The following is a 13,089-nucleotide window of genomic DNA, read 5'->3' on the forward strand; positions in this document are numbered from 1 at the left end:
TCAGTCCTCCAGACTGTTCCAGGGAATGGCATAGATCAATCTGCAAGTATCCCTCCCACTTGGGACCGACACTCAGACAGGACTCTGGCCTATCTCGATTGCCAACCCAAGGGGGTACATCCCTTCATTCAATGATTCTATCCATTTCTCATAATCAATCTGTCCTTGACAGCTTTCCACACCCAAAATCGTGGTCCTTAGTCTTGATTCTCTTGATCTTTAACTTGAGGATCTGCTCTTGCTTTCTTGTTCTCCCTTGGTTCATGGCGATAACCCCTTTTTCTAGACAAGCAGGCACGACAGTTATCACTTTCCCCTAAGAAGAGGGATCTTGCAATCCTACCTGGTCTCTCTCGTCCCCGATTACCCATTTTTATCCCACATAGTCCTCACGTTTAACATAAAAAAATTTAAATCAACATTTGGCCATCTGACCCTCTGGATCCGCCCACCCACCGAACCATTTCATGAAAATCCCTTCCCGAGGTAGTACTTAACTACTACAAAATCAAGAAGACAATAGTCTATCAGACATCATCAAATAACAAGCAGCATGATAATCTATTGCATACCCTCGTTCCGGGAAATTCATCTGGTTATTCCCACCAGATCTTTATTTAGAAACTTTTAATTCAGTTCCTTTCCTTTATCTGCTATAATTAGATTGTAACTAGTTTCCTAACTAATCATGCAACACATTTAGTTTCAACCAATTCATCTTACCTCCCCATTCAGGCCAAGATAATCGGTTACAAGCCATCAAAATGGCATCACCTTCACAATATTTCCCAGAATTAAGTGTTTGGGAAAGGCTCATCAAGTAATTTAATCATTCCTTCCTAAGCATTTTATTTTGAGAGGTATAGCACCATCTGGTGCCCCTATATTACTAACTTTTCCAGTTCCTTTTTAAGCAACCAAGTCGAACAAATTTCCTTAATTAAATTCACATCATCCTCCCTGAGTATAACCTTTTCATCCAACTATTGGCATTAGGACACACCCGGATTATGGCCGATTTCGAATAAGATACCGCGGGTACTTCACCCGGCCGGGCAAAAATAAAACAAACCCAATCATCCCTTATCCCTCGGGCATGAATGACTTAGGTATAACAACTTGACGGTTACGCTATCCTAGCCGAAAAGGGCCAATCTCCGACAAGTTCTCCAAGAGAATCCTCTCAATGGGCTGGCCTTTCAATCAAATTGACCCCAAGAAGATCCATCTCGGTTCCCGGTCATTTCCAGACAATCCTCAAAACTCCTAATTAAATCTATGTTTTGCAATGGGCTATCCCTATCACCTTTCGAGATTCCTTTTTTTCTCCTAGTTGTTAATTTCTAAGTTCATTCATTTATCAACCTTAATTCCTACTTTCATTAATTATCTACCAGCCAAGTTTATTTAAAAAATACAAGCGAGTTTTTGCCATAGGCATTTGATGGTTAATGTCTCTTCCGAAATGCCAACTTTTTAAGTTCAATCCCCGTTTTATGGATTCCCCGTTTTTTTTGCAATCCTTTGCCATCCATGGGACATCTCCATGGAAGCTTGTAGAGTTTTCGGTTCAAACAACATGGAAATCAATTCCGCGAAGTTATCCCCTATCTCCCCCATCCCGTATTTGCAAACAAACTTGAAATTGAAAAATTTAGAAATAATCTTCAATACCAAAAATTGAACTACTTCTATCGAGCTTAGACCTACTCTTTTCTTATGGTACCTAGCTTTCCATTTTAGGAAGTTAGAAGGCCATCCTATAATTTATGAGTTTTCGAGCTTCCATTAAAGCTTAAGCCTAAAATACAAGGTAGTCACTAAAGCTTACACCTAAGTGCAAAGTTACCATTAATGCTTAGCTTAAGAGTGCAAATCTACCTTTGAAACTTAACTTAATGATGTCTAGATACTCTTAGCACTTAACCTAAGTGCGAGGTTTCCATTAAAGCTTAAACCTAAAAATGCAAGGTAATCACTAAAGCTTACATCTAAGTGTAAAGTTACCATTAAAGCTTAGCTTACGAGTGCAAATCTACCTTTGAAGCTTAACTTTATGATGCGTAGATACTCTTATCACTTAACCCTAATTGCAAGGTTTCCATTAAAGCTTAAAACCTAGAAATGCAAGATAATCACTACATCTTACATATAAGTGCAAAGTTATCATTAAAGCTTAGCTTATGAGTGCAAATCTGCCTTTGAAGCTTAACTTAATGATGTATAACTACCATTAATACTTAACCCTAATTCTAAGGTTACCATTAAAGCTTAAACCTAAAATGATGCACATAAACCTTCCTAGTATTAAAACACATGGATTAATTAATCCTACTAGAAATGAAGATTACCTCCTGTGAACAAGAGGAAAGCGGGGTTGAAGTCCTTCTTGAAGAGATGTGAGGTTCAAGGAGGAAGGAAAGGGATTTATGGTAAATAGGAAGGAGAGAAAATCTTCTTCACAGAAACCCTCAAGGGGGGTTTAGCCTTCAAGAGAGGAAGAGAGTTGAGGGTTTGGCCTTCAAGAGAGGGAGAGAGCAAGAGCAAGGTTTAATGGAAACCTTGATTTACTTAAGCATAGTCTTGAGCATGACAAGTATGCAAGTAGCTTAACAATATATGTGTGTAAAATTACAAAGGAGAGGGGGTTCTTATATAGAAAATGGTGGGTATTCTTTTCTTAACCTATTGGACCCCAATTCTCTTCTCAATTGCTATTGGACCCCATTTCTCTTCTCAAATGCTATTGGACCCCAATTCTCTTCTTAATTCCTATTGGACCCCAATTCTCTTCTCAAATGCTATTGGACCCCAATTCTCTTCTCAAATGCTATTGGACCGCAATTCTCTTCTTAATTCCTATTGGACCCCAATTTTTTTCTTAATTCTTATCTCTTAACTTTACGTTTCAATCAAGTTAGTCCCCAATGCTGCTCGTCTTTGAAGCTCAAGGAAGATAAGGAAGACGAACAGCCCAAAGCACCAAGGGTGGCAACCCGTTTGAAATGCCGGTTAGAAATGGTGCAATAAGAGCATCCAGAGCTGAAGAAGGGAAAGAAGGAATCTGCCCAAGTGCCAGTAAAAGAGACGAAATCATAGAAAGCGGCACGGCTAGAGCGGCTGATGGAAAGCTTCAAGGCAGAAAGAGCCCTCAAAGGATATTTAGACGAGCTATGGAAGCCGTCTCTAGAAGCAATATCGGGATCATCCCAAAGGGTGCACAAAGATAGATTCGATGATTACATTAAGAATTTTTAGATTCTGGATGCCACAACAGAGAATATCCCACCTGTACCCTTTATAGAGGAGGAAGTGGAGCAAGTCCAACGGAAACTGCTAGAAGAGCAATAAGGCCAAGAGAGAGAAAGGAAGACAAAGACGGACAAAGATTTCAAGAAAAAGTCGACAAATCCACCGCCGTGCCCTGAGTCAAGCCCACCGCCCTCACCACCTCCTCGTAGCCCTCCACAAGAAGAGAAAGAGGAGCAAGACAAACCAGAAGACCAAGAAGAGTCAAAGCAAGAACAAAGCCAAAAGAGAGAACCAAAGGAAGAGGCTAAGCCTAAGAGTGAGAAGCTAGAGCCAATAATAAGGTACAACACATTTTTAGACCTGCTAGCTGCCAGATATACAAAAGAAGAGGTTGCCACAGTCGCATTTGACTTGGCAAGCACGGGGCCCAAAGAGCAAATGCAGAGCCTGCGGTAGGTGGAGCTTTAAGAAATGGCCACTGATACGGTGGACCTGCACCCGCCCACCAATGATTGGGATGTGGTGATGACAAAGCTAACCTGGCTAAGAGCACAGTCAATGGCCTCAGAAAGTGAAATGGCAACTCTTAGATCCACTGAAGTGTAGATAAAGCTTGAAGTTGACACTTTACAAAAACAAAGCCAAAGGCAGATAGAGAGAGAAGCAGAGTTGCAAGACAATCTGGCAAAGGCATTGCAAAGATTCTAGGAAATGGAAAGAGAAAATCAACAAGGAGCTCAAAGACTGCAAGGAGCCGAAGAGGAGTATAGACAACTCAGCAAGTCATTGACAGATGCAGAGAGGGAAAGGGATAACCTAACCCTACAACTTGCTGAGGAGTCCAAGGAAGTTGAGTCCATGTGAAATGCCAAGAGAAGGCGGAAATAGACCAGGAGGCTAGCCAGGATGAGGTCCTTGAGCTCAAGGACCAGCTTAAAGTTAAAGATCAAACCATCTAGTGGCTACGGGCATCTCCTGCCAGAGTCAGGGCTACTAGCTCGACTCACACCACTACAGAGAGCCAGATCTATGAAGAACAGATGAAAGATCTCCAGAAAGAGCTGACCTTAGAGAAGAAGCAAAGGTTGATGATGGTAGAAGGGTCGATGGTTATGCAAACACGCATGGAAGAAGAGCAGAAAGCAATGCAAGATGAGCTAGAAAATATCAAGAGAAATCTCGAGGAGGCGGAGAAGATAAACGCTGAGTTGAACGACCTCCTCGTGAACATGGGGGAAGAAGCTGAAGCAGAGAAATAGACACTCCTAAAGAAGAAGGAAGAGCTGAGAGGACAGCAGGCAGAAGAGCAGGTAAGCACAGGGCCAACAACCATGGAAGGCATAGACCTAGAGAATGTGGCAGATCCTGCGGACACACCCATGCAAGAGGAAATCCTAGTAGGACCCTTTCAAGAGCCACAAGATCTTACACAAGAAGAGGAAGAGAAGATGCGCAAGGCCATAGAGGCAGAAATCAGAGAAACGGCCAAGGAAGCCTTGGAATGGGTTTTTAAATCCATGACCATTCAGAAGATATACGCCACCATCAACAAGAGGATCAGAGAAGAGCCGACACTACCACTCTACACAATAGATATCTCCCAGCCTGAAGGGGCAAAGCTGATAGTCGACCCCTAGCCCAAGTGGAGAAAGGCATGGCTGACAAAGTATCCATAGTACCTAATCCATTTGGTAGAGGCACCCAAAATCATCAGAGATAACCTAAGCTTCTGTCCTCTACCTAGGATGTGGACGTGGAAGGCCCAGGAGATACGACAAAGAAGCCAACCCACTTGGTTGAACTACCCGAAGTTGCCAGGCTTGAAGGCAGGTGAGAGAATAAGTGTTTAATACATGGTGAAAACCCTAACGGGAGCCATCAAATTGTTCACTGGCTCGCCTGACCTTTCTTGCATAATGATGAGGAAGATATGCAAAACTCTTTTGGCAGTCTTCGAGACGTTCAAACCAGGCTAGGTGACAGATGGTATCTTCTTCTTTCAAGATACTTACATATGTGTATATGATCTGTCTGGTCATCCTTCCAAGGAGGTGATACATGCATTGTATCAAAGGATCATGTTTCTGCCATGCTATCACCTCCAAGCCTTTGAAGAAGCTTTCTACACCGGCTTCTTCACCATCAACACTAATATATTCGGCCGAACACTACTGGATCTACATGCAAGATACGAGTCGCTGCTCAAGATGCGCAAAACCATAAGATGAAGAAGCAGCTCATTAGCCATGTCGGGGACGACATGAGCAAGGAGGGGGGGAGTGTTAGAATCTGGGCACACCCTACAGAAAATGACGGCTCGGTAGATTATCATTTTTTTGTAATTATTCATTTATTGAGAAAACTCGACATTTCACCTTGTAAATATTGGGGCTTACAGAAGTTTCCAGATTGTATCCCAGTTCTGACATTTAGATTGAGTACATGGGTGATTTGGAACTTAAGGGTTTGAGAATTGTAAGGTATTTATAACACTTTTTGACCTTAATGAAAAACCTTTTTTCATTAAAAAAAAACGTTTGAAATCTGTGAGTGAGCGTACTGTGTACGAGAGAGAGTGTGAGCTTCATCTTGACGCTACGTGTGCACCGGTGGTCGGAATCGAGTGCAGAGAAGTGCAGTGTGTTGCCTCGATGAGAGCTACGTGCCGATACCTACATTGCACGCGTACGGTCCGGTTTTGTGAGCTCCATCTACAAGCTTCAATTTGTGATTCGGTTAGCATAGGTTGTCCTATTTTGCATTGCAGCATATCCACGCGTTCACATTGAGTAGAGCCACACATTAGGTACTTTAGATTTCGGAAACGAAGACTTGCAAATTTCGGCCAAACATCCTACGTGATTTTGCACCGGGTGTTTTGGGTTGGGGTTTTGGTTCATAGACCTTAGGGAGAGCGACCTATTGGTGTTAGTAGGGTCTCCTTCAAGTTCTATGGTGTTTCGAGATTATTTGATGGATGTTTGGCTCTAGAAAGTGTTGTAGGAAGTTTACTCTTATGCACTCCTGAAGGCTGTGACTTAGACATTGGGTAGAGACCTCTGTAGGAATTAGTTAGGAGTCAGTTGAGTGTATGTTAACACCCTATGCTTGCTTCCACGCGCTTGCGGATCGAGCTTCGTCCTTAGCTAACAAATCTTGTTAGGTGAGTTCTCACTGTGCTGATGTCCGTCGTGGCGTATCTGCCAACACTAGTTCTTCTTTATAAGCTACTAGTAATCTCTTCTTTATCAGTACTTATTATTCTCTTATGATGGCATCTTGGCAAGAAGACTTGGTTCTTCCTGTATGCATCTCTCACTTGCAGAGTGCAGATGATGTAGTTAAAAGACAGTTCTTAGAGCGATACAAAGATCTCCTCTTTCCTCATCCGAATTCTTGTGTCGGCCAGACGATATGGAAGACATGGCGACATCTCACAAGAGTGACTCTCTGGGGTAGAGACCATTTCCGTAACAATACCCGACTTGCTATGGTTACAGAGGCTCTGGGACTTGGCCTTCGATACTACTGCATCAAAAGGACACGAGATCTTGGGTTCTCCGCAAGGTTGTTCTTGCTTGTGCAATTCATCCCCCATTCCAAGATTTGTCTCGATACCATCTGGAGTCTTCCTCTAAGAGGTCCCTTTCTTTTCTCGATTCATACTCGAGAAATTGCTCAAGCCATTTCTCGTAGAAGCATTCCAGAGGGAGAGCGTCCTAGTAACATATGTGGTGCTTGTGATACTTGGTTATGTGACCATATATTAGAGGATCTTCATGAGTTGTAAACTTTCTTGCCTCTCCGTAATTACTTCCTGCCTCCCTTGTAATCCTTTTTGGCTTTAATTGAAGAAATAACCCTTTTTTGAAAAAGTTGAGTATTGTCCGTACTTCCTTGTGTTGAAATGTCAGTCTCTCCTCTTTAATTAAATTCTTAAGGACATCTCTATTTAGTGCTTTCAGCAAAGGGTCTTCTGTTTATAATAGTCTTGAGTAAAGATTCCCACTTTAAAGTTCTTGGCTAACTCATAAGTTTTCTTTCTTATTCTTCTCAAGTCTTTGAATGATCCGCAAAATTTGTGAGCTTATCTCTTGCACTTTCCCATCTTTAAGGGATTTCTTTTGGTCGGACTTAAAAAAAACACTTGGTCATCACTTGTACTCTTAAGATTCTTTCTTATGACTTGCAATTTGGCAATCCAATTCTTCACTTGATAAAAAAAAAAATCCTTCTGTTTGAAGATTATCTTGGTACGATTTACAGTAATCTTGAATTCTCATGAAGTTCTAACAATAGAAAACTCGAAAAATCCGCAACTCTTGTGCTCAACAAAACTTCTTCAATTCAGTGTGGTGGATAAGTACTCAATTTTCCATTGTATTGATGTAAACAAAAATGCCATCCTTGCCATTCCATGTAATCTTCCAATCCTGATAAATTCCAACCTTCATAAATCTCTCATTTATGAGCTTCCTAAAATGTTCCAGCATAGCGAGCCTTCGCTCTAGCATCGCAATTTCCATCCTCTCATACACAATCGGTTGAATTTCTTTTGGCATATCCCAAGCCATCTTGAAAATTTTTGAATAATTTATTCGAACATCAAGACTTCATTTTGTAATATAATTGAAATTTGGGTGATAGACTGAGTTGTTTTTCTCTCATGCATTAATCTTAAATCCAAAATTCTAAATTCCAAGGTCTAAGATTCAGAATTAGGCTTTGATACCACTTGTGAGGGTCATACCCAGACTCGACCCTACTCACCTCCCTCAGTCCTCCAAACCATTCCAGGGAATGACGTAGATCTATATGCAGGTATCCCTCCCACTTGGGAACGACACTCAGACAGGACTCCGGCCTATCTCAAATGCCAACCCAATGTGAGGGCCATACCCAGACCCTACTCAGCTCCCTCAGTCCACCCTACTCAGCTCCCTCAGTCCTCCAGACCGTTCCAGGGAATGACATAGATCTCTTTGCAGGTATCCCTTCCACTTGGAACCGACACTTAGACAGGATTCCGGCCTATCTCGATTGCCAACCCAAGGGGGCTTCATTCAATGATTCTATCTAGTTCTCATAATCAATCTGTCCTTGATAGCGTTCCGCACCCAAAATCGTGGTCCTTAGTCTTGATTCTCTTGATCTTTAACTTGAGGATCTGCTCTTGCTTTCTTATTCTCCCTTGGTTCATGATGATAACCCCTTTTTCTTGACAAGCAGGCATGGAAGTTATCACTTTCCCCTAAGAAGAGGGATCTTGCAATCCTACCTGGTCTCGCTCGTCCCTGATTACCCATTTTTATCCCACGTAGTCCTAGCGTTTAACATAAAAAAAAAATCAACATCCGGCCATCTGACCCTCTGGATCCGCCCACCCACTGAACCATTTTATGAAAATCCCTTCCCGAGGTAGTACTTAACTACTACAAATTCATGAAGACAGTAGTCTATCAGACATCATCAAAAAACAAGCAGCATGCAATCTTTTGCATACCCTCGTTCTGGGAAATTCATCTAGTTGTTCCCACCAGATCTTTATTTAGAAACTTTGAATTCATTTCCTTTCCTTTATCTGCTATAATTAGCTTGTAACTAGTTTCCTAACTAATCATGCAACACATTTAGTTTCAACCAATTCATCTTACCTTCCCATTCAGGCCAAGATAATCGGTTACAAGCCATCAAAATGGCATCACCTTCACAATATTTCCCAGAATTAAGTGTTTGCGAAAGGCTCATCAAGTAATTTAATCATTCCTTCCTAAGCATTTTATTTCGAGAGGTATAGCACCATCTGGTGACAGATGCACAGGATAACCCCTATATTCCTAGCCTTTCGAGTTCCTTTTTAAGCAACCAAGTCGAAAAAATTTCCTTAATTAAATTCACATCATCCTCCCTGAGTATAACCTTTTCATCCAACTATCGGCATTAGGACACACCCGGATTATGGCCGATTTCCAATAAGATACCACGGGTACTTCACCCGGCCGGGCAAAAATAAAACAAACCCATTCATCCCTTATCCCTCGGGCATGAATGACCTAGGTATAACAACTTGCCAGTTATGCTATCCTAGCCAAAAAGGGCCGATCTCCAACAAGTTCCCCAAGAGAATCCTCTCAATGGGCTGGCCTTTCAATCAAATTGATCCCAAGAAGATCCATCTTGGTTCCCGGTCATTTCCAGACAATCTTCAAAACTCCTAATTAAATCTATGTTTTGCAATGGGCTATCCCTATCACCTCTCGAGATTCCTTTTTAACTCCTAGTTGGTAATTTCCAGGTTCATTCTTTTATCAACCTTAATTACTACTTTCATTAATTATCTACCAGCCAAGTTTATTTAGAAAATACAAGCGAGTTTTTGCCATAGGCATTTGATGGTTAATGTCTCTTCGGAAATGCCAACTTTTTAAGTTCAATCCCCGTTTTGTCGTTTTTGCAACCCTTTGCCATCCATGGGACATCTCTATGGAAGCTTGTAGAGTTTTCGGTTCAAACAACATGGAGATCAATTCCGCGAAGTTATCCCCTATCTCCCCCATCCCGTATTTGCAAACAAATTTGAAATTGAAAACTTTAGAAATACTCTTCAATACCAAAAATTGAACTACTTTTATCGAGCTTAGACAACTACTCTTTTCTTATGGTACCTAGCTTTCCATTTTAGGAAGCTAAAAGGTGATTATCCTATAATTTATGAGTTTTCGAGCTTTCCATTAAAGCTTAAGCCTAAAATACAAGGTAGTCACTAAAGTTTACACCTAAGTGCAAAGTTACCATTAATGCTTAGCTTGAGAGTGCAAATCTACCTTTGAAACTTAACTTAATGATGTATAGATACTCTTAGCACTTAACCTAATTGCGAGGTGTCCATTAAAGTTTAAACCTAAAAATGCAAGGTAATCACTAAAGATTACATCTAAGTGTAAAGTTACCATTAAATCTTAGCTTGTGAGTGAAAATCTATCTTTGAAGCTTACCTTTATGATGCGTAGATACTCTTATCACTTAACCCTAATTACAAGGTTTCCATTAAAGCTTAAAACCTAAAAATGCAAGATAATCACTAAAGCTTACATCTAAGTGAAAAGTTATCATTAAATCTTAACTTATGAGTGCAAATCTGCTTTGAAGCTTAATTTAATGATGCATAACTACCATTAATACTTAACCCTAATTCTAAGGTTACCATTAAAGCTTAAACCTAAAATGATGCATATAAACCTTCCTAGTATTAAAACACATGGATTAATTAATCCTACTAGAAATGAATATTACCTCCTCTAAACAAGTGGGAAGTGAGGTTGAAGTCCTTCTTGAAGAGATGTGAGGTTCAAGGAGGAAGGACAGGGATTTATGGTGAAGAGGAAGGAGAGAGAAGCTTCTTCACAAAAACCCTCAAGGGTTTGGCTTTCAAAAGAGGGAGAGAGCAAGAGCAAGGTTTAATGGAAACCTTGATTTACTTAAGCATAGTCTTGAGCATGGCAAGTATGCAAGTAGCTTAGCAATATATGTGTGTAAAATTACAAAGGAGAGGGGGTGCTTATATAGGAAATGGTGGGTATTCTTTTCTCAATTCCTATTGGACCCCAAGTCTCTTCTCAATTGCTATTGGACCCCATTTCTCTTCTAAAATTCTATTGGACCCCAATTCTTCTTAATTCCTATTGGACCCCAATTCTCTTCTTAAATGCTATTGGATCCCAATTCTCTTCTTAATTCCTATTGGACCCCAATTTTCTTCTTAATTCTTATCTCTTAACTTTACCTTTCAATCAAGTTAGTCCCCTTTTCTCCCAGTTCTCGATCTAGATCAGTTCCCACGCGGCTTTTGACGAAGAAGTATAAAAATAATCTTAATCTTTTTGGAAAAATATAGGGATGACGTAATTTCTTATCCGAAATATCCTTGTCTTTTCATTCCGGAGTAAAGTCTCGTTGTTCGCATGACTTCTTTGTTGGTCATGCTTTTTCTAAATTATTTTCTAGGTTGAAAAAGTTCTGAATGGCTCTACGGTTTAGGGAGGGACCTTAAAAACTCCCCAACAAAAAGAAAGAGATGTCCTCAGCTCGGGACATGCTTAGAGAGTAGACAGACTTCATCTTTGATCAACTTATGATTGAAGATGGTCAGTAATTTTAGGGTATTTAGATTAAAGGACTGTGAAGCTGGTATGGACCTTTGAATAATACACTTCTTTTCCATTTTTTTTGTGTTGATTCAAATGTTTTAATCATAAAGAAGTCTTAATGTCTCGGGGTTATTTTAATTACTGAGTGCGATCTTACTCAACTAGATATTTTTCCTTTGATGTGACGAGATTGTGTTTCTCTTGTTAGGTATGAAGATCATTTCTTCACTTCGCTCTCTATCTAGCCTTAATACGCTTACCATTCTTACCTAAACCTTAACCTTTTTTTTTGGTTTTGAGCGTTGAATCCTTTCTCTATTGGTATCATCCAACTTATACCATGCTCTTGACAGTTAAGGGTTTTATATTGATCTTTCAATTAAATCTTACAATATCTCCTCCCTTGTGTACTCAATTTATTTCCTCCATCCTTATTTCTCTTATGTCTATAGCTTACTGCCTCGTCTTTCACTTGGTAATCAGATATTTTGTGTATCATAAATGATTTAGACTTGTAAAACACCATAGACACTTTGAATCTCAAAAGAATTGACTAACTAGAGATGCTTGAATTCCATAAATATGATGATTGATTACATCCGCATAAAAATTACATCAAAAGTGTCATCTATATCTTGAAGAATAAATTCTAAGTTGTTTCGAAGAACCAACCCAAAATATAATCAAGGGTTTGGACAAAAGGGAGATATTGATTTGATTCCAAAAGGTCCACAATATCTGAATGCAAGCTTACTAAATTTTCCTAGCTTTAAGGAGCTGCATTTAGGTTTGACTCTGAGGAAAAATTGTTCGCCTTCGCTAAAGCTTCTAGCGGAGATGCGGTGAAGATCAGCATAGCTCTTCTGCCTATCACTAGCTCTCTTCAGGTTGTCTCTTATGACTAGAAGTTGATGATCTATCTCTTCTAGGATAGAGTTAGCAGCAGGAACATGAAGAGCTGGGTCGGCTAATTGAAGAGGGATTAAACATTCCTGACCATACAAGGCTTTTAAAGGGTGACATTCCGAGGCTGCGATGGTGAGAAGAGTTGTAAGCAAACTCAATTGGGGAAGGAACTTGATCCATTGCTGGGGCTACTGGTTGCAATATACTCGAAGCATGTCTTCAATGACTTGATTCACTCACTCAGTTTGACCATCAGTCTCCGGATGATATGCTGAGCTGAGATTCAGTGGGGTACTCAGAGATCGAAACATGGCTTGCCAAAACTTAGAAGTAAAGTTGGCATCCCGATCACTGATGATTCTTGCAGGGATTCCATGTAATCTTACTATCTCTTTGATAAATACTTGGGTTATGTCGATGACGGTGGCTGTCTGCTTGACTGGAATTAGATGAGCCACCTTAGTGAGCTTATCTACTACGACAAAAATAGAATCATAGTTTCCAATTGTCTTTGGAAGACAAGTGACAAAGTCCATACTCAGACAATTCCCACTTTATCTGAGGAATATCTAGGGGTTGAAGCTTTCCAGATAGTAAAGAAACCATCTGCTAAGGTATAGTCAGTTAAGTGTTCCCTTTGGTTCTGAGCTTGAATCTCTTGCAGAAGAGGTCTAAAATAGGGGTCTGCCTAAATTTTTTATTGAACTTCCTCGGGTAAAGAAGAGCTAAGGAGTGAAATTAGTCAGGGTTGATGAGGACAGGATTGTTGGTCAAGAGATCTTTG

This window comes from Adiantum capillus-veneris, chromosome 9 (assembly GCF_014529385.1).
Source record: "Adiantum capillus-veneris isolate H3 chromosome 9, ASM1452938v2, whole genome shotgun sequence".
Classification (NCBI taxonomy): domain Eukaryota; kingdom Viridiplantae; phylum Streptophyta; class Polypodiopsida; order Polypodiales; family Pteridaceae; genus Adiantum; species Adiantum capillus-veneris.